This window comes from Euleptes europaea, chromosome 6 (assembly GCF_029931775.1).
Source record: "Euleptes europaea isolate rEulEur1 chromosome 6, rEulEur1.hap1, whole genome shotgun sequence".
In the NCBI taxonomy this organism is placed as follows: Eukaryota; Metazoa; Chordata; class Lepidosauria; order Squamata; family Sphaerodactylidae; genus Euleptes; species Euleptes europaea.
The window spans coordinates 29,288,559-29,308,506 of NC_079317.1; the positions used below are offsets into that span (position 1 = coordinate 29,288,559).

The 19,948-nt window shown below is 42.1% G+C and overlaps 1 pseudogene; it reads right to left on the reverse strand.

The window, feature by feature from the left end:
- Positions 1 to 2,217: 2,217 nt before the first annotated feature.
- LOC130479438 (ribonucleoside-diphosphate reductase large subunit-like) overlaps positions 2,218 to 19,948 on the reverse strand; it is a 183,608-nt pseudogene continuing 165,877 nt past the window's right edge.

The window sequence follows — 19,948 nt, forward strand, 5'->3', positions numbered from 1 at the left end:
CAAGGCGCGGACAGAACAAAAGAGCCAATGACGCCAGTCTCCCAGTGAACAGAAGAAAGGCTATAATGCCCCAGCGTAGCTTCTGTCACCTGGTATTTGCATTCATTGCCTAAACAAGAGAGAAATGAAAACTTTTAATGATAAAGCAGAGACTTCATCTTTCTTAGATTTCACAGACTTTTGTCTTATTAGGCAGTTGGCCTGTCAGGCAAAGCAAAGTCCATGTGAAGACATTTTTATTGGCTCTGTGTTATGTTATGGTACTTTTATTAGATGGTGACATTCCTGAGACAGCACCTGCTGTGTGCATTTGGGCATTGAGCCAGCAATGAAATATACAAGAAATGTGTGATTTAAATTGAAATGGGTTTGTGTTACTGTAACGAATGCCTCCATGTCTGAAGGGACGGGGAAGACAGAGATTTATAACTTTGGAGGAACAGGGATAAGTAAATGTATATGCAGCATTCTGGTGGTTTAACGGGCACCCCAGTGCTATCCAAGAGCACAATTCTCTCAAGTGCAAGCTCCATTGCAACACAACTCCCATTCATTTTACAATGGGGCATGTGCCACTGGGTTAAACAACACAGCCCAATTTGTATCCGTGCAATCCTATGGGGACTTAAACTCTTCTAAGCCCATTAACTTCAATGGATTTAGAAGAGTATACTTCTCCTTAGGACTAGAAAAGAGCAAGAGTCCAGTAGCGCCTTAAAGCCTAACAAAATTTCTGGCAGGGTATGAGCTTTGTTAGTCTTTAAGGTGCTACTGGACTCTTGCTCTTTTCTACTGCTATTGACTGACTAATACAGTGGCCCATCATGATCGATCTCCTTAGGACTGTGTGTGTGTGTGTGTAAAGTGCTGTCAAGTCACAGCTGATTTATGGTGACCCCGTAGGGTTTTCAAAGCAAGTGATTAAGCAGAGGTGGTCTGTCATTGCCTTCTTCTGCAAAGTGTCCCTTCGTGGTCTCCCATCTAAGCACCAACAATGCTTAGCTTCTGAGATATGACTAGATCAACCTATGGTATACTTTTCCAAATCCCTTAGAATTGTACTGTACTATAAATATAGAGAAAGTGCAATGGAAGTATTTTTATTGCCATTTTTTTTTAAAAAAAATACATTCTTTATTCATTGGTTTTATTTCCCATTGGTCCCAGCATTCCCCCCAGGCCATCTCTGATGCTTAAAGAGAGGCTGATTAGGGAATATATAAATAGTGGGATGTGCACAAACTTATGTGTGATGATGACTGTATGAACCAGCCCTGTACTATTCCTACAGGAAGACTTAATTTCTACAATTCAACATTACCTATTAGTTACAATGATGGCAGTACACAAATAGGTGCATGCTTTCCAACACTACTACATGGGCATTACGTTCTCATAGTGAAAGGGATCCTAGGGTTCTGAACCGAATTAATTTGTTTTCTTGCCTGCAGAAAAGGTATTCTGCAAATATGATGAAATTTGCAAACATCAACAATACAATATCCTATGTTGAAAATGCAGACATAATGATGACCCAAATATAAAACATAATGGATTCATCAGATTAGACCCCTTGTTTGAAATAAATTGAGTTGAGTCCCATTGCCCTGGATCTTACTCCCTTTGCAGTTTAAAATATCAGCTTCCAGCTGATGAGCCACTTAGTGTCTGCACAGTCAGCATTCATCAAGCAGGACAGCCAAGCCGAGTGGCTATTGTTGGTGCATATCAGCATTTGATTCCTTTAACCCTATACTTGGTCTTAATGGAACAGCCCTGATTGCTGAAGTTGATTTGAAATCCTGTAGCTGCCTCCATCTCTACCATGTGGGGTGGTCAGATTCGTGCTGATTGCTATGGAGTCCAGGGCAAAGTGTCTTGGTGGTGGAATGAAAGGAAGCATCATGTGGTTATTTAGGAACACGCTGTCTTTCTCTGCACTTACCTTGGAATTTCGAAGAAGCAGTGCAAGAATACATGTGTGCAATAAATAGTGATCTAATTAGAAGTCTTGATTTAAAAAGGAGACATTTTGTACCCAGTATGCAGATGCACCACTCATAATTGATAACTCAATTATGATTCTAGCCACAAAATTACATTTCAGGCAAATAAACACATTCCTGTTTAAGCCTCTCTCAATTATGGTCCTTCCAAAAGTCTGAAGGGCCTTTTCCTAGAAGTATTTTTTTTTAAAGCAACAGCACTCTGATTCCCTTATGCCTTCTTTAAGCCAAGGACCACTTTACCTCCCATCAGTTTTCCAGCTTTCATCAGCTTTTTCACAGTGGTGACATTGTAGCCTTCAAACCATATGGCTCTTTTGAGTTCAGGGGTGTTGACTTTATAGGATTCGACCACATGACCCTCGACTGCTGGGAGGCAAGTATATGCCTCTATGGGAGAACCAGCAGCTGGAAAGCAACACGGAATGCAAGCCGTTAATACAAAAGACTTTAAGCAAGTTGGAACTAGTAAAGCATTATCGATCATAATTTGTGAAGAGTTGTGCCTAGGATGTATTTTAGCATGAATCCTATCAATAGTCCAATATATGAAAAGGACAACTACACACACAGAGATTGTGTGTGGTGACACAAAAATGTGGCAGGTTCAATTATCTAAGCTTAATAGCTTGAAGTGATTTTGGGACTCTAGGGGGTCAGCTTTGTCGGCTGTACATAGTGCCTTTTTGAATAATTTAGCATGTTGACACCCACAATTTGCATAGGACTTTATCCAAAGAATTTTCTGCTCGTTCAAATGATCTGGAACATACATGAACACATGAAGATGCCTCATACCAAGTCAGACTGTAGTATTGTGTCATCTGACTGGCAGCAGCTCTCCAGGTAGAGGTCTATCACCCTTACCTACTCCTGGATTCTTTTTTAACTGGAGATACCAGGGATTGAACCTGTTACTTTCTGCATTTAAAAGATATACTCTACCACTAAGTCCCTCCCTTAGCAGGATCTCAGTACTGGCAACATGACATCCAACCTATAAGATCAGGGACATCACCAGATCTTCATGATGGCTGGTAACTCGAGGGAACAAACCTGCTCCCCGAAAGCCAAAAGCTCCATGCTTCAAGCACATGGCCATGATGTGGCACTCCTTACAAAACACTGGATATCCCCCCCCCTCTCCTGCAGGCTTTCTACCTTCTTAACTGATCTGGGACCATCGTATCTTTGGGACTGTCTCTCCTGGTATGTCTCCAAGAGGGCATACACTCTGCTAATAACAACTTGCTGTTGGTCCCTGGCCCAAAGACCGTCTGGCTGTCCTCAGCTAGGGCCAGGGTTTTTTCGGCCCTGGCCTGGTGGAAGTCTCTGTCTAGTGAGACCAGGGCCCTGTGAGACCAGGGCCTTGTGGGACCTAGTGCAGTTTGCAGGGCCTTTAAGACCGAGATGTTCCACCAGGCCTATAGTTGAGGGCAGCAGTGGTGTATATATCATGGCTGTCCTTCCTACTCCACCCCCTGCCTTTTTATTTGTTCAATCCTGCTGGATTGCGGAGGGTCCTGATTGCCTTCCCCTGACCCACAGTAGTGTAATGTGTTATTATTGTATGCCATAGGGTTGCCATGTCCCTCTTCGCCACTGGCGGGAGGTTTTTGGGGTGGAGCCTGAGGAGGGCAGGGTTTGGGGAGGGAAGGGACTTTGACGCCATAGAGTCCAATTGCCAAAGTGGCCATTTTCTCCAGGGGAACTGATCTCTATCAACTGGAGATCAGTTGTAATAGCAGGATATCTCTGGCTAGTACCTGGAGGTTGGCAACCCTAGTGTGCCAATTGATTAAATCAGATTTCAATGCTTTATGTTATATTGTGTATTGTGCTGAATTGTATTTTATGGCTTGTTTTTAACAATGATCGTTGGCTGCTCTGAGCCTGCCTGGCCGGGAAGAAGGTGGAATATAAATTGAATAAACAAACAAACAAACAGTTGTTTAAATGTGTTTTTAGAGTGATATTGGGTGCTTACCTGAATTTGTGTGGATTTCCATAGCAGGAAGGATACAGCAGCACACCACCCTCCTGGCTTGGTTTCATTGCAAGTTCTTAATGCTATTTCCAATTAAAGCTGGAAACAAAATTGCTGACAATATCAGGATGGTTACATGTTCTTTTTTATATACAGTTTCAGTTTAGCAAAGATCAACGTTACGTAATATTAAAATCAGTTGTTATTTAGGCTTACAGGTAACCCTTGTGCATGACATGTGCATGGGTCTTAAAGATGCATATTTTCAGAGCGATGTTGGGGGCAGTCACACACTCTCAGCCAGCCATACCTCAAGGGATTGTCATGAGGATAATATGAAGGAGAGGAGAACTTGCCAGTTTAGATCCCCATTAGGGAGAAAGTTGAGGCATAAGTAAGTAAATGGGTAAGTAGTAAGTAAATGAATAAATAAAATTTCTGCTTGTGCAAGATATAACATAATGTATGTTTCAGCAACCACCCCCTTCTGATCATGACCTTTAGTCAAATCTTATCTCACCTCCAAAGTGGATTGTAACCACTACATCAAATCAACTTTTGATTTTTGTACCCAGCAACATCTATCCAACATGAAAATCAGCTTTTGAACTTACAGGAGTTCTTGCACAAATGGGACTGCATTAAGTAACTCTTCTCTTTCACTATCACATGGTGGGATCCAGCCCCTGAATGTGAAGCAAAAAACATGGGGGGGGGGAACCTGTTAGCTCTCTAGTATATCACAGACCCACTCAGTAATCCATCTTTAGAACAATTTGTGATATAGGAAAGGGACAAATCCCCAAGATCTGATGATGAAAGAAACCCCTTTCTCACCCCAATTATGCTCAGGTAAATCACTGAATAAAATAATAAAATACACTTCAGCTACATTCAGAAGCTATTAATGAGGCTCCTTGCCCCCATGAACAATATAAAAGTAGCATTCCAGAATGTTATAGTTCTAGCAGCCTTGGTTACTTGCTATGTAATTCATAATTTTTGCATGTAGGCCCACAGGATGAACCTCTATGGGCTTTTCTGGCTGTCTTCCAAAATCCAACAGGAAAGGACAGGAGCACAAATGGAAATGAGATGATTGATTGATGAGGCATAATTCAATCCAATGGGGTTGTTTCTGGAACTGGATCAGATGATACCGAGAATATTAGAAGGCCACAACTACATTTTAGGCATCGCAGAGTGCACACAACTGAGCCTTGGAATCAACTCAATTGATTCATTAATTGAACTCAACTGTACTCTAATAGCATTTAATGTTCATTAGCCCCTCATTAGCATAATATAGTGGGGATTTATATGGCCTTGTGACTCTCTGTGGAAGTCTTCATGGCATAGTTGCAAAAATATATGGTTCCACATTCCGGTTTCTATAAGGATAGCCATTATAGGAATTAAAAGATAAACCTCCCAGCCAGCTTCTCTCTCTTTGAGTGTTCTGGGCCAGTGGCTTCAAAATTTGTGTCCAGGCTTCATTCATTTGCTTCAAATGATAGAACAAAGAGAAATAAAGCTCTGTTTCTGTTCAGACTTTCGGAACATTGTAAGGAAAAATGGCCTGAGTTGGGCAGCCAAAAAGGTCAAGGCATTAACAATTTAAAGAGAAGTGATGGGGCCAAGACTAAGGAGCCATAGAAGATTGTATGCTCTATGCCACAGTTAACTCTGACTTGTCTGTAATAATAAAAGGATCTATCCATCCGTCTGTCTGCCAATCCACCCATCTGTCTGTGGCAGGCATAACTCATCATAAATGAAGCTAGGAGGCTCAAAACTGGTGAGTTTCAAGATGATCAAGATGATTCTCTAACAAAGAATTCTCAGCAGGCTCAGTGATCTACATTTCCCAGGATTCTGCAGGCTATGCCAAGATAAAAGGTAAAGGTCCCCTGTGCAAGCACCAGGTCATTCCTGACCCATGGGGTGACATCACATCCTGACGTTTAGTAGGCAGACTTTGTTTACAAGGTGGTTTGACAGTGCCTTCCCTAGTCATCTTCCCTTTACCCCCAGCAAGCTGGCTACTCATTTTACCAACCTTGGAAGGATGGAAGGCTGAGTCAACCTTGAGCCGGCTACCTGAAACCATCTTCCGTCAGGATCGAACTCAGGTCGTGAACAGAGCTTGGACTGCAGTAATGCAGTTTACCACTCTGCGCCACGGGACTCTTATTATGCCAAGATAAACTAGTATAAATCAGAATCAGATTTCTAGTGTATATAGGACCTCCTTGGTAACTAAGCATGAGCAAGGACTATTTTTTGGTAGATCGTTTTTTCTTTGACATTTAGATGTGAGTTGTTCTTACAGCCCATTCCTGACTTCTGAGGATGAAAGTCCTCAGGGGGCCAGGAAGGGGCTGCACTGGCATTGGAGCCCCCTGCACCAGCATCCGGGCTACTTACGCCGCCGTAAGGGGAGGCCCGGATGCTGGTCTCCTGGCACTGCCATGGCGATGCGTCCCACTGGTATAAAGGCCCGTGTTGGCATTCCGGTGGGCTTCCTGGCAACCTGGGGGGCATTCCCAGGGCATGCCAGGGAGAAGAACTGACTGTAGGCAACTCCCTGTCCCCTTTCAGCCCCAGATGCTGGCACCGAGAATGGCGGGGCTGCAACTGCTATTTTGCAGCCACAGCCTCACTTTTCTCTATGGGGCATTTTGCCCCATTTAAACTTCAAAAAGCCAGCAAAAGGCTTTTTTTAAGGCTTTCGGTGGCCGGAAAATGGTTTAGGAAGCATTGTGGCAGCACCTCATCTATGCCGTTCCCGGCCACCGACAGCTCAGGAATGGGCTGTTAGTCTTTCTTTCTTAGATTCTTTTTATTCATTTATTTCTTTATTTAGAATATACGTATGCCACCTTTCCAGATCTGCTCGGGGTGACTTACCATTAAAACAGTAAAAACGTTTTTTTTAAATCATATCAATAAGAACAAATAAAAAACAAAATCAATAAAAGAAAACCATTGCCAATAAAAAACAACCAATAAAAGCAAGCCAGAATATCAAAGTCTTGAAATAGAGAAGTCTAAAATGAAGCTAACAAAAGAGTCCACAGGCTGGCAGCTGAACATAACACAGCTAAAAAAGAATGAACTGTTCAGTTAACAGCCTGGGTATAGAGAAATGTTTTGACCTGGCACCTAAATGAATGCAAGACAGGCACCAGGAAAGCCTTCAAGAGCATTCTAATGGCACGGCACCACAACCAAATAAAGCCCTGTCTTTGGTTCACCTGGCTTACCCACCCAGGCAGGGGCACAGAAAGCTGGGCTTGTGAAGAGAATCCCAGCTGGCAGTCTGGACAATATGGAGTGAGGCAATCCTTCATATACTGTGCCATGGTGCCACATAGGTAAGAACCAGTACTGTCAATTGTGCCTGGAAACAGACGTGCAGCCAATATACATGTTTATTAAAATTCTAGCAAAATGGGTTTCAAAGGGCTTCTGGAATCCTAAACATTGTCAGTTAATGGTCTTGTGATGATGGTGCAATTTTGCTGCAAGACCCAAGTCTGTGGTCATCTCCTGAATCAAAATGCCTCTGAAATGACTGTATTTTGAAGATGCATCTTGCCAAAGAAAGTAAAAGAGAAAAGTAGATCGATGCTTAATAGCTATGCATGTTGCCTTTTTTTATTTGAGGTTTCCTGGTTTCCCTCTTTATGAAAAGACCATTGGTTGAGGGGATGGAAAGCACATGTTCCCATTATCTTTTCCTGTTCATCAATGCTGATCTGTCACATGTCACATTTTCTCTCCTTGGAAGCATCTGGTGAGTGTTAGTGATAATCGCTGCCGCATGTCGATCTGAGCCTGACAAGACGTATCTGACACACAAGATGACTAGGTGATGTTTACCTTGACAGATGGAAGGGGGCTAGGATTTTTTGACACTCTCATTCTCCTCATCCAGGATGTTCTGACTAAATGTGAAGAATCGTCCTTGGGATAAATGTAAAGGCAATGAGTTCAAAAGAACTGCTTAAATGTAGAAGCTTTTGGCTTGGTAAAGAGAGGTACATTGTTTTTTACACACTTGGGCATTGTTCTCACCCATTTTCATTTGATTCTCTGATCTTTGTGTTTTTTGGAAGGAAGGAAGGAAGGAAGGAAGGAAAGAGAGAAAGAAAGAAAGAAAGAAAGAAAGAAAGAAAGAAAGAAAGAAAGAAAGAAAGAAAGAAAGAAAGAAAGAAAGAAAGAGTGAAAGAGTGAAAGAGTGAAAGAGTGAAAGAGTGAAAGAGTGAAAGAGTGAAAGAGTGAAAGAGTGAAAGAGAAAGAGTGAAAGAGAGAAAGAAAGAAAGAAAGAAAGAAAGAGAAAGAGAAAGAGAAAGAGAGAGAGAAAGAGAGAAAGAAAGAGAGAAAGAAAGAAAGAGAGAGAGAAAGAAAAAGAAAGAAAAAGAAAGAAAAAGAAAGAAAGAAAGAAAGAAAGAAAGAAAGAAAGAAAGAAAGAAAGAAAGAAAGAAAGAAAGAAAGAAAGAAAGAAAGAAAGAAAGAATTGTAACTTGCCCTTAATGACTCAGGATTGCCCCCATCCAGCAGGGAGAAATGTGTACCCAAACAAATGCTGCACACACAAGTATGTGCTATGCCCACTTTTCTTGTGGCTATAAAATCCAGTACTGGAGCCAGTCAGGTTACTTGGTTTAGTGCTGAAGGATAGGGTTGCCAACCTCCAGGTGTTAGCTGGAGATCTCCTGCTATTACAACTGATCTCCAGCCGACAGAAATCAGTTCACCTGGAGAAAATGGCTGCTTTGGCAATTGGACTCTATGGCATTGAAGTCCCTCCCCTCTCCAACCCCCACCCTCCTCAGGCTCCACTCCAAAAACATCCTGCCGGTGGTGAAGAGGGACCTGGCAACCTTAGTCTGGGAGCAGCAAGTACCGGTATTGTGGCGAGAGTCAGGAGCACTGCAGTGGCACCCATGGAATAAGCAACATCCCTGAAATCATCGTGTGACTTTTCAGAAATATTTATTTCATTTAGTTAAAAGAAAAGAAACAACAAAATTTGTGTGACTTTTTAAACCGTTTTTTGCAGCAAGCGACAAACCCAGCAAGATTGTTTCAAATACATACACAACCACATGCATGCATACCTACTTGTGTTGCCCCCATCACAGACATCCTAATGCTTTCCTTTCGTCTTCCTCAATTTTTCTTTTCTTTTTTTAAACTTCCTTCGGAGGCTACACACTTTGCCTCTTCAGGGATGTCAACTATATCTCTTGGGAATGTCTTTTAAAGAGTTGCAAAGCCTCTTTTGTGTCTGTCTCATTTTTATCTCATCCTTCCTCTACGGAGCTCAGGGTGGCATACGTCATAGCTCTCCATTTTATTTTTGAAATGTCATATTGTGGAGATAGGATTTATCACAACTGGTGATGTATCAAAGCTGGGCCACTGGTTGATCCAGTGTGGCTTAGAACCCTGGACAAGGACTTGAGAGACCTTCATTTAAAATCCTGGCACATCCATACTTATCGAAATGGAACCTTGGCCCAGACACTGTCTCTCAGCCCCATTTCACAGGCTTTCTTTGAGGACAAAATGGAGGAGAGGGTAACCATGTTGGCCATCTGAGCTCCTTGGAAGAGGTGTGGGATTAAAACCATGATTGACAGATACATAGGATTCCCACATTTTGGTCACGATTATTCAGGTTTAAGGAAGATTTGTAAGAAGAGGACAAATTATGGAGTAAGAGGTATAAAGTAGCAGGTCTGAAAATACTGAACACTGGACCCCCACACCCATTAATTTCACACCAGTCTTATATTTCTTCTGGAAGGTCTGAATAACTATCACAGTGATTTTCTTAAGCTGACAGCTTTGAGTAAACTCCCCGTTTTGATATCTGTTGTCCATTGTAAGTAACGAAATCAAGAGTTTTTGTCACTGTTTCTTCACACTGAATTTTCCCTGTAAAACATATACATTTTGAATGTTAATTGTTTGCTATTTGCATACAAATGGTGTAAAAATTGTGCAAATTGTGATTAAACTTTAAAATACCATTAAAAGCAAACCAAAAGCATTAGCAATTATGGCAATGAAAAGGTGGTGGTCTCTGAAAAGAAGAAGAGTTGGTTTTTATACCCCGGTTTTCTCTACCTTTAAGGAGTCTCAACCCGACTTACAATTGCCTTCTCTTCCCCTCCCTGCAATAGGCACCTTGTGAGGTAGGTGGGGCTGAGAGACTTCTGAGAGAACTGTTACTAGCCCAAGGTCACCCAGCAGGCTTCATGCGTAGGAGTGGGGAAACCAACCCGGTTCACCAGATTAGTCTGCCAGTCATGTGGAGGAGTGGGGAATCAAACCTGGTTCTCCAGAGTCCACCGCTCTTAACTTGATCAATTTGCTTGTTCTCCAGATTAGAGTCCACCGCTCTTAACTTGCTGAACTTGCTGGATCTTAAAAATGGAAATATAAAATAGGTGCATCAGTTCATCTCTAGTTTGGACTCCAATGCATCAGCAATGCCCCCTGAAGAAGAAGTAGCACACTAAGGACATACCAGTTTTCTATCTGCAAGGATTTTGTTTCCTGTTTGGCAGCATCCAAACAAATGGTCCTCGTATGCAACTACACACCCTGTAATATTTCTGGGCCTATAGATGAGAATGCGAAATGGCTTAAAGGAACTGTAACCATCTTGTACAGGATTCTCTAAACCTTGCGCTGGAACAAACTGAAGTCACATGATCTGAGGGCAAGTCCCTAAATTACCAGCACCTCCTGCAAAACATCAGGGAATGTCCCTAATTTATCCCTTCTATCACTACAACTCCTGCAACTGCAGCCTGAAACAGTATAATCCGGCAAAAGCTTTAACACTTGATTCTTCTGATTGAATATAAACTGTCCCTTAGCAGGGCCACCAGCAATGAAAATCTCCACAGAATTGCTGTTTAGAATTGCCACAGCTGTGTTTAAAGGGGGAATTTTCAAGCACCCAGTAAACCATTTCCAGAGATGGATTTAGAGAGATTAACCTTAACCTAAATTAAGCCCAGAGCTCAAGTGTTATGGTCAGCTTCTCTTCTATGTAGCCTCCCATCCTGCTATATTTTTAAAGGAAAGTGATACATTCTCTTGCCTTCTTTGCCAGTGAAAGCTTCTTTCTATCCAGTGCAGTCTTTTGCATTTCTCAGGGAGTGATCTTAAGCCTCAGTATAAATCCATTTAATTCTCAGAATGGCCCCCCATATGTGGATACTTATATCTGGAGACTGAGGCTAAACAGATCTTTCTACAAACCTGAGAGAAGCCCCAAGTTTGCAGGAAAAAATATAATAACCCCCCCCCCCAAAGTGATAAAATGAGCACCTGTGGTTTTAAGAAACAAAAACCCTCAGTGGCCATTACTAGACAGCCACAACAGTGTTGCCAGCCTTCAAGCCTTGGCTTATGTGAGTAAAAGGTGGGAGATATGGCCCTCAGGGCTATTTTGGCATTTGAGGGAGGACTAATCAGGACCAGCCTTGACAGCAACCACTGTGGTGACTTGATGTACTGTACAACTTGAATGACTGACATAGGACAGGCTGCTTGTTACTGTTCAACAGCTTCCACCCCCCTCAAGCCAGTGTGGTATAGTGGTTAGAGTTTCAGACTAGGATCTGGGAGAACCAGCTTTAAATTCCCACACTGATCAGGAAAGTTCACTCGGTGACCTTGAGCCAGTCACACTTTCTCAGCATAACCAACCTCACTGAGTTGTGAAGATAAAATGGAGCAGAATGATAAAAGTTGCTTTGAGTCCCTGTTGTGGAAAAAGATGGGTATAAATGAAATAAATAAATACTAAACAAAGCTGATAAAAGGTAGGGACAGATAAAAATTAGATTGGTGAGTAGGAAAGAGAAATGTAAAAAAATGAGGGCAGATGCAGGCTGCTGGGAGAAAGAAAAGAGGAAATAGTGTGGGGAGGGGGGTACAGGGAAAAGGGAAGAGCCCACGCAAGTCCTTGTAGGTTCCTCACTGTACAACTTGGTCAAATTGGCACTGTGAAACTTGGCCAGAGTTTTTCCAGGGGGAGGCTGCTGGGGGAGGGAAGGAGGGAAAGCTGAAGACAGAGGGGCAGATAAACATAGGGTGGTTGGTGGGTGGGAAGGAGAGAAGGATGCTTTCAGGGGCTTTAAGAGAAGGGAAAGAGGAAATAGTAAGCAAGGAGAAAATAAGATGCCCCCACAAGTCTTTGCAGGTCCCTCACTTGTAGAATTCACAAGTTGTATAAATACTCCTACTCCAACATAAAGACAAAAGACACAAAAAACGGATTAACTAAAACTTCTGAATTGCATTTCATAGTCATACAAACCACCTTTAGTGTGGGATTCAAAGAGGACATCCACTCAGGTATGCCAGCATTTGGGCTACCCAGACATACCCACACCTTGTTTCTCATTGACTGCACCAAATCTGTGCAGAGTTAACCCCATCAGTCCACACCATGTAGTATAAGGGATCAAGAGATAATGCTCAGTATGTTCCCCTCACACACACACACACCCACACACTTCCACCAAAATGCCTGGCACCATTCAGCCAAGAGTGGCTGCCTTGGATGCCTCACCTCATCCTTAGATGCCTCAAGGAGTTTGCCAATCTAACAGATAGCAGCATCCTGCACTGATCCTGTCACCCCACTAGGGCCTAACCAATGCAAAGTCCTTATGTTCTTTCTCAAGGAACATAGGAGTTTGTAATGTGTAGATAGACCCTAAAGCAGCCAGGAAGGGATGGGTAGAGAGAGCTCTGAGTCAAAGATGAGGCCAACTAGGCAGGAAGGCTCTATATAGGCTTAGTATGCCACACCTCTGAATGGCTGAGTGCCAGATGGCCGTTTTTCCCCACCTCTGCCTTTTAAAATCCTTAAGGGGGTGCTGGGCATGCTTTCCCCACCCCCACCCTTTAAATCTCTAAGGGGGGATGCTGGGTAAGACATCCTGTACTTCTAATTAGGGCAGGAAACATGCATCTCTCAAAACAATAGCCCATTTCTAATGACTTAATTATGTACATACTTAGTCTTTGTCATGATTTTTGGGAATCATAGTGAATGCTCACAATGTTTTCATTCCAGAACATTCATTTTGCCTCTTGGGTGAGGAGTAAGTATCACAAGCTTAGCTGAAAATATTCAGTGTAAGTAGGGTTGCCAGCTCTGGGTTCAGAAATACCTGGAGATTTTTGGGGCAGAGCCTGAGAAGGGCGGGGTTTGGAGAGGGGAGGAACTTCAATGCCACAGAGTCCAGTTGCCAAAGCAGCCATTTTCTCCAGGTGAACTGATCTTTGTTGGCTGGAGATCAGTTGTAATAGCAGGAGATCTCCAGCCACCACCTGGAAGACAACAAATGTAAAATAGTACTCATCTATTGGTGTGAACTTATAGTCAAGACTGACAATGTATTTGTATATAAATATTAATTCAATGGTAGCCAAGATACATATTACGTTTGTAAGGCAGTCTTACAAAATGACACCTTATAATACAGACTGAATATAAAATAATTATTATATTTTGTTGGTCTTGTACATTTAGTACCTGACTCCCCTCTTTTCATCATTAACCACCTGGAGGTTGGCAACCCTAAGTGTAAGGATATTATATGAAGAGCTAGTTGCCTGTGTGTTCAAGGGCTTGTACACTATTTAATATAGGATAAACGTTTCCATTTTCACATCTGGGCCAATTCCTGCTCTTGCTATTAATACATAGCATTTATGTAGAAAGAGCAGGATTCAAAGTAATTCGTATATATAACCACAATAAACCTCACAACTGTGCTATAAAGCAGGCTAATGCTATGCTGCTAGGTTGTTAGAATTGGTTCAGAGTGTGATCTATATAATGGGAATTAATAAGATCTTCCTTCTGGGTTGTTGCAAGAATGATCTAGAATAAATTATTTATTTGAGTGTGTGTACGTGTGTGCTACTTTCCAAGAGCTTCACTTACATTGTTTTGTCATTAACCTTAAAACATCCTTGTATTGTAGGCCATTACAATCATCCCGAAATGGAAAACAGCCTGAGGTCAGAGGCAGAGGCTTGTTTAAGGTAGGGTTGCCAGCTCTGGGTTGAGAAATACCTGGAGATTTGGGGGGTAGATGTTGAGGAAAATGGGGTTTGGGGAATGGAGGGACCTCAGCAAGGTATAGTGCTATATAGTCCATTTTCTCCAGGGAAACTGATCTTGGTTGTCCAGAGATGAACTGTAATAACAGGAGATCTGCAGGTGCTATCTGGAGGTTGGCAACCATCGTTTAAGGCTGTCTAGTGAATTGAGATTTGAATTGGGGACCTCTTGGATCACATTTGTATCTAAGCAGCTAAATAAATATACCTCTATGCTGCCTTGTAAGTCTGGGCTTTCGCCCTTGTTATGGTGACACATCCCAGCACTAATCTCAAGACACTGAAGGCTTTTAGAGAAAGCTGCACTCTGTCATATTGCCTGCAGAACAAATATGTGAAACTAAACAAACCTCACCCAAGTTCCAACACATTAAGAAAGCCAACGATCAGTCTCAGCTGAAGAGGAAATGAGCTCGCTATGCAGGGGACTAATACCTGTTTGTCTGATAAGACACATTATGGTTACCTGGCTAATTCTAGGGAAAGAAAGGGCCTTTTCTGAAATGTAGAGGCACCTACAGTAGAGCTTAATTGTCTTTTCATATTAGTCACAGTCTGCCTTAACTACTGGCATTTTTCCCTTTGTGAGATTTCCTTTATTTTTCAGCATCAGACTTCACATTTAAGACACCCCCTCCCATTTTATAAATGGAGAAGGTTTAATGTTGATCCCCAAATTGCAGCGCTTATTTCTGCTGGTTTCCAAATATGAGGATAATTCCCGTTTATTACCTTTCATCTGTCTGTAAATTGCATTTCAAAAAAATTGACACATGTCAGTTTCTTTTAATTTCACTTTCATAGTAAGGTCGTATTACCAGATTTGACCAACAGTTTTTCTCTTCAAGGAAGGCTTTCTGAGGCTGGGAAGAAAGGGGGAGGGTTCCCAAATCTTCAAGACAAACTTTACAAGTTAACATGAGATGAAATTCATTTTCTCAGGTTCCATCATCTCTTGGCTACATAGGGTATGAAATAAAGTGATCAGGCGGAAGGATGCTTTCTAATCCAGCCACATCCCTACTGAGGGATGATTGCATTGAAGGGCAAAAGCTGATAGCAAGGCTTAGCTGTCCCCCCAGTAAACGCCAGCAAGAAGGGAGAGGGTGTATGATTGGATCCAAAGCTTTCCCAACCAAATACCCACTTCTGAAATGACATTCACCCTTGAGATCCTATACTTCCCAAGACAGATTTAATATTTTTCACAAAGCATGGCCTTCTGAGCTTTTTGAAGGGATTTCACAGTGTCAGAGAGGTAACTAAAACAGACAAAAAGAGCTGTTGTTTTAACTGTTGCATCTCCAGCTATGTGAACGGAGGAAATTTGCTTTTAAGAGATAATAAAGGGCTTACTGATCAGTCCTATAAGCCATTGTTCTAATAGCTCAGTTCATGGGATCAAGGGTTACCCCAGTGTGAATACATTTACCCCAGAGTAGCTGCTACCCATTATGCTAGAAAGAGGCAGCACTTTCAACTTGCATACTCTGAATTTGATGAGTAACCTTGAAACTGCACCCATTGGTGTCTAAGGATTTAAGTTGTGTGCAGATATCCTGTGTGGTCTGAAGGACATCTGTTCATGGGAATCAGCTCTATCTCCAGTGTGGTCCAAACTTCACTCTGAGGTAGCCTGAGGAAGAAAACCTTTCCACTCCTCACTCTGAGGAGCCTCTGGCATAAATGAATGTGCCATCCTGATCCTGGCAATGCCCAATACAAGCAGCAACTGAGGGCTCAATGACAAAATGATAAGACTTGTTACATAAGTTTGGGGAAAGTACCAAGACTTTGAATAAAGTAAAATCAGAGATAGTTTATTGGGAGTGATTAATTAGCACATTCAAGTTGTTGTGAATGATAGTCTCAGGTATGCAGCAGTGATACCCTTGCCCACACAGAGCTACAATATTTCAAATACTTACAATGATTCTGCACAATGCGTTTCACTCAAGGAGAGATGCTAAGAGTAGAGTGATAGGGAAAAGCAGACCTAGTTACAGATTGCTACCTATTCTTGAAAGTTCCAGACAAAGGTCCAAATCCAAAGCCAGGGTCCCAAGCAAAATGGATCCTTCATCACAACACATGCTCTATGTTCTTCCACCATCAGAGGTACAATGTGGTTACATGTGGCAGGGTCTTTTGGGTGGTGGCTCCAAGAAAGTGGAACACCTTCCCTAGGAAGGTCTGTCTCATTCCCTCTCTCTCAGCTTTTATGCACCAGGTAACTAAAGATGATGCAGTTGTAAACTGAGGTTAAATGTGCTGACACATTTGCAGACTAGTGTTATTTGGTAATCTCAGTTATGTAACTGCTGCATAGTTGGTGTTGTTGTTTTTTTAAAAAATATATTCCTTATAATAGTGTGTGTATATGTATGTATCTGAGTACGGGTCAAACTGGACAAGATGGCATGAGATTTGTGATGGGATATTTTAAAATGCCAATAAAAATTGCATGTGGCCCCTGTAAACATCAGACCCTGCTAGGGTAAGAGCCAGCATGGTGTAGTGGTTAAGAGCAGTGGTCTGGAGTGGTGGAGTCTGATCTGGAGAACCAGGTTTGATTCCCCACTCCTCCACATGAGCGCTGGAGTCTAATCTGGTGAACTGGATTTGTTTCCCCACTCCTACACACGAAGCCAGCTGGGTGACCTTGGGCAAGTGACAGTCACGCTCTCAGCCTCACCTACTTCACAGGGTGTCTGTTGTGGGGAGGGGAAGGGAAAGGTGATTGTAAGCCGGTTTGATTCTGCCTTAAGTGGTAGAGAAAGTCGGCATATAAAAACCAACTCCTCCTCCTCCTCCTCCTCCTCCTCCTCCTCCTTCTTCTTCAGATTCACTGGCCAAAACTGACTTCAGCAAAAGGCAGTCTTTTTTCCTTGGAGGGGCTAATAATAGTATGGAGGTTGGCTTCAATCTATGAAAACATACAGGAGGAAGCCCCCTCTTCCTCCCCATCCAAACCAGTCCCCTGTGTGGCTTCTACTAGCATTGGGAAGAGCCAGTCAAAAATCTCCCACCATCTCATCTAGCTGCATCATGAAGGCTGTGTAAATATCATCATTGGGTTGAACACATGAAGCTGCCTTATACTGAATCAGACCCTCAGTCCATCAAAGTCAGTATTGTCTACTCAGACTGGCGGCAGCTCTCCAGGGACTCAGTCTTTCACATCACTACTTGCCTAGTACCTTTAACTGGAGATGCCGGGGTTGAACCTGGGACCTTTTGCCAAGCAGATGCTCTACCACTGAGCCATGGCCCCTACCCAAGGGTCCTCTCCCAATTCCTCGATAGATAATATGGCTAGTAGTACTTTTGTGACTTCAGTAGACATTGGTCTATTCCTAGCTGTTGCTGTTTAAAATTATTTGCTGCTCTACTAAATCTATGTCCCTATCTATGAATGAGCAATAAGGATGCGATTACCTTCAATGAGCTTCATTTTCAGTTGTTGCATGACAGAGAAATGGGCAGATGGGCAAAATCATCCCCTCTGTTTCTCATCCCAGATCTTATTACTCTGAAAAAAACAGGGTAGTGCAAACAGCAAAGGTTAGGAAAAACAGATGGCATGAATTCCTATAGCTTATACTGATAGGGTCTCCTCAGGCACTGAACAGTTGTTTAAACCCTTTTGCTCCAAGCAAGAAACTGAGACTTTGTGTTTTGTTTCAATATCCTTTGTTAAACAATGCTAAAGGGTTTCCCCCCCCCTTGAGGGTAGTGTGAAAAAGTTGTCAAAGACAAACTAGGTTGAATTGTTTGCCAAGAAAAGTGCAATTTTTGGCTTAATGAGTGGCCCAGTCAGCATTCAATTTGTAAATCCAGGCAAAGACCGAAACCACCTACTTGAGAAATATCTCTCTATGGGCAGCACACATTAATTCATGAATTAATTCATTTAGAAAATGTATGTGCAGCATCTCCGGAGAATCTGCTTGTGAAGGTTTAAAAATAAATCATGATAAAATCATAAAGCAGCATAAAAATTGTTAAAATTAATCAACGATTAAAATTCAGTCACTGGAAACTCAGAGCATAGTCTGATGGCTGTCAACAGGATCTTGGGATCCCTGAAGACTTGTGCCCGGGACTGGAGATGGATGGACTCAATAAAGGAAGCCACAGCCCTCAATTTGCAAGATCTGAGCAAGGCTGTCAGATAGGACATTTTGGAGGACTGGTCATAGGGTCACCATGAGTCGGAAGTGACTTGACAGCACTTAACACACACACACACTTTCTAGCCATATACCCTATTACTAATATATTTTTGATGCACAAAATGTCCAAAGGCACAAGTTTATCTTCCCAAAAACCTTCAGTAAAAGGTCATTATTTATTCCCAATGTACAGACTAATGTATATGAAGGCAGAAAATAGTGGCTCAGTCAATGCTGTCCAATAACCTCATGAATGAACACAGATTTGAGCTCATGTCCAACAAGATAATAGTCGTCCTATATGCAGCATTCTGTATGTTGGCTGAGACTGCAGGGTGGAAGTTCACAAAAATAAATTGAATTACTTTGCAGAATTGCCTTTTACTGCTTTCCTGAACTTGAAATCATATAACTCTTCAACACATCCCCATCCCCGGCAGTTACAATGAATTGCTCTTACGGCTGTATGTGGTTGTTGTTTTTAAGTCACTGTGGATTAAAAAAAAAAAGAGGGAGAGAAAAATGTGCTGCATAGCAAACGGAGGAAGGGAAATGTGTGAGGGAGACACACATATATTTATTTACTTATGATGATCCCCAGCCATGAGCCATCAGCCTACAGCTTCTTTTTACAATCGCCTTCATTGGCTATTCACGAGCAAGCCATGAATAGAGGGATTATATCCAGATTCATTCTGTTTTTGCTTCCCAAATAGGATCTATTAAATAGTTACTTCTCAGGTTGGTGGGTGTTATTAACTGTTTGCTGGTGCTCTATTTTACAAGTGACACTTTCCCTATATATATATATATACATATACATGCACACAGCACAGAGAACTGGGAGCGCTTTGATAACTCAAATGGAGATCAGTTACACAGACGAAAAGGAGAAACAGAGAAGCCATGTTAGCATGTGTAACTAGCCCCAAATGGCTTCAAACCATCCTTCTCTAGGGACCACAATGCTAATTAGAAAAACCTGGATCTCCGGCATTTCTCGATTCCTTCAGCCCTAATCACAGGCAGCCTCCCTGAGTGTGCTCTTTTATAGAAACCTTCTCGAAGTAAGTGAGGATGCAAAAATATGAACCCTAGATATGTACGGCTAACAGTTCATTGACAGAATGCTGCAGAGCTCTGCATTTTGACATCTTGTCTAATGCCAGTTGGGGTGGGGGAGTGGGAATCAATGGCCCTGTTGGATGGTGGTCTTTGCTTGTACAAAACAAGAAAATCCATTGTTTTCCGTTTTTCTGCTAAAGAACTTGAGATTCTTAGTGGCCTGACAACTTCAAATGGAGTTTTCTTCAAAGCAGAGCAAAACACGACGATGATAGTCCATTCATAATCTAGTTCAGAGGTTGCTACTTCTCAGTAATTAAAAATATCCTGAGCTACATCCCCCATCCTGATACTAAGTTTTGTTCTGTCCTAGAAACATACCGTGGATTAAGAAGAGCACCAGAATTTAAGCTATCAGCTAAGCAGCACAGAGAAAAATCCTATGAAATATTTATTATTATTTTTTAAAAAACAGCTCTGTTTGTGGTCCATTTCTAGGTCTTCTAGGGGTTGCATGAGCTACTTTGCAGCAGCCAGAGCACTAC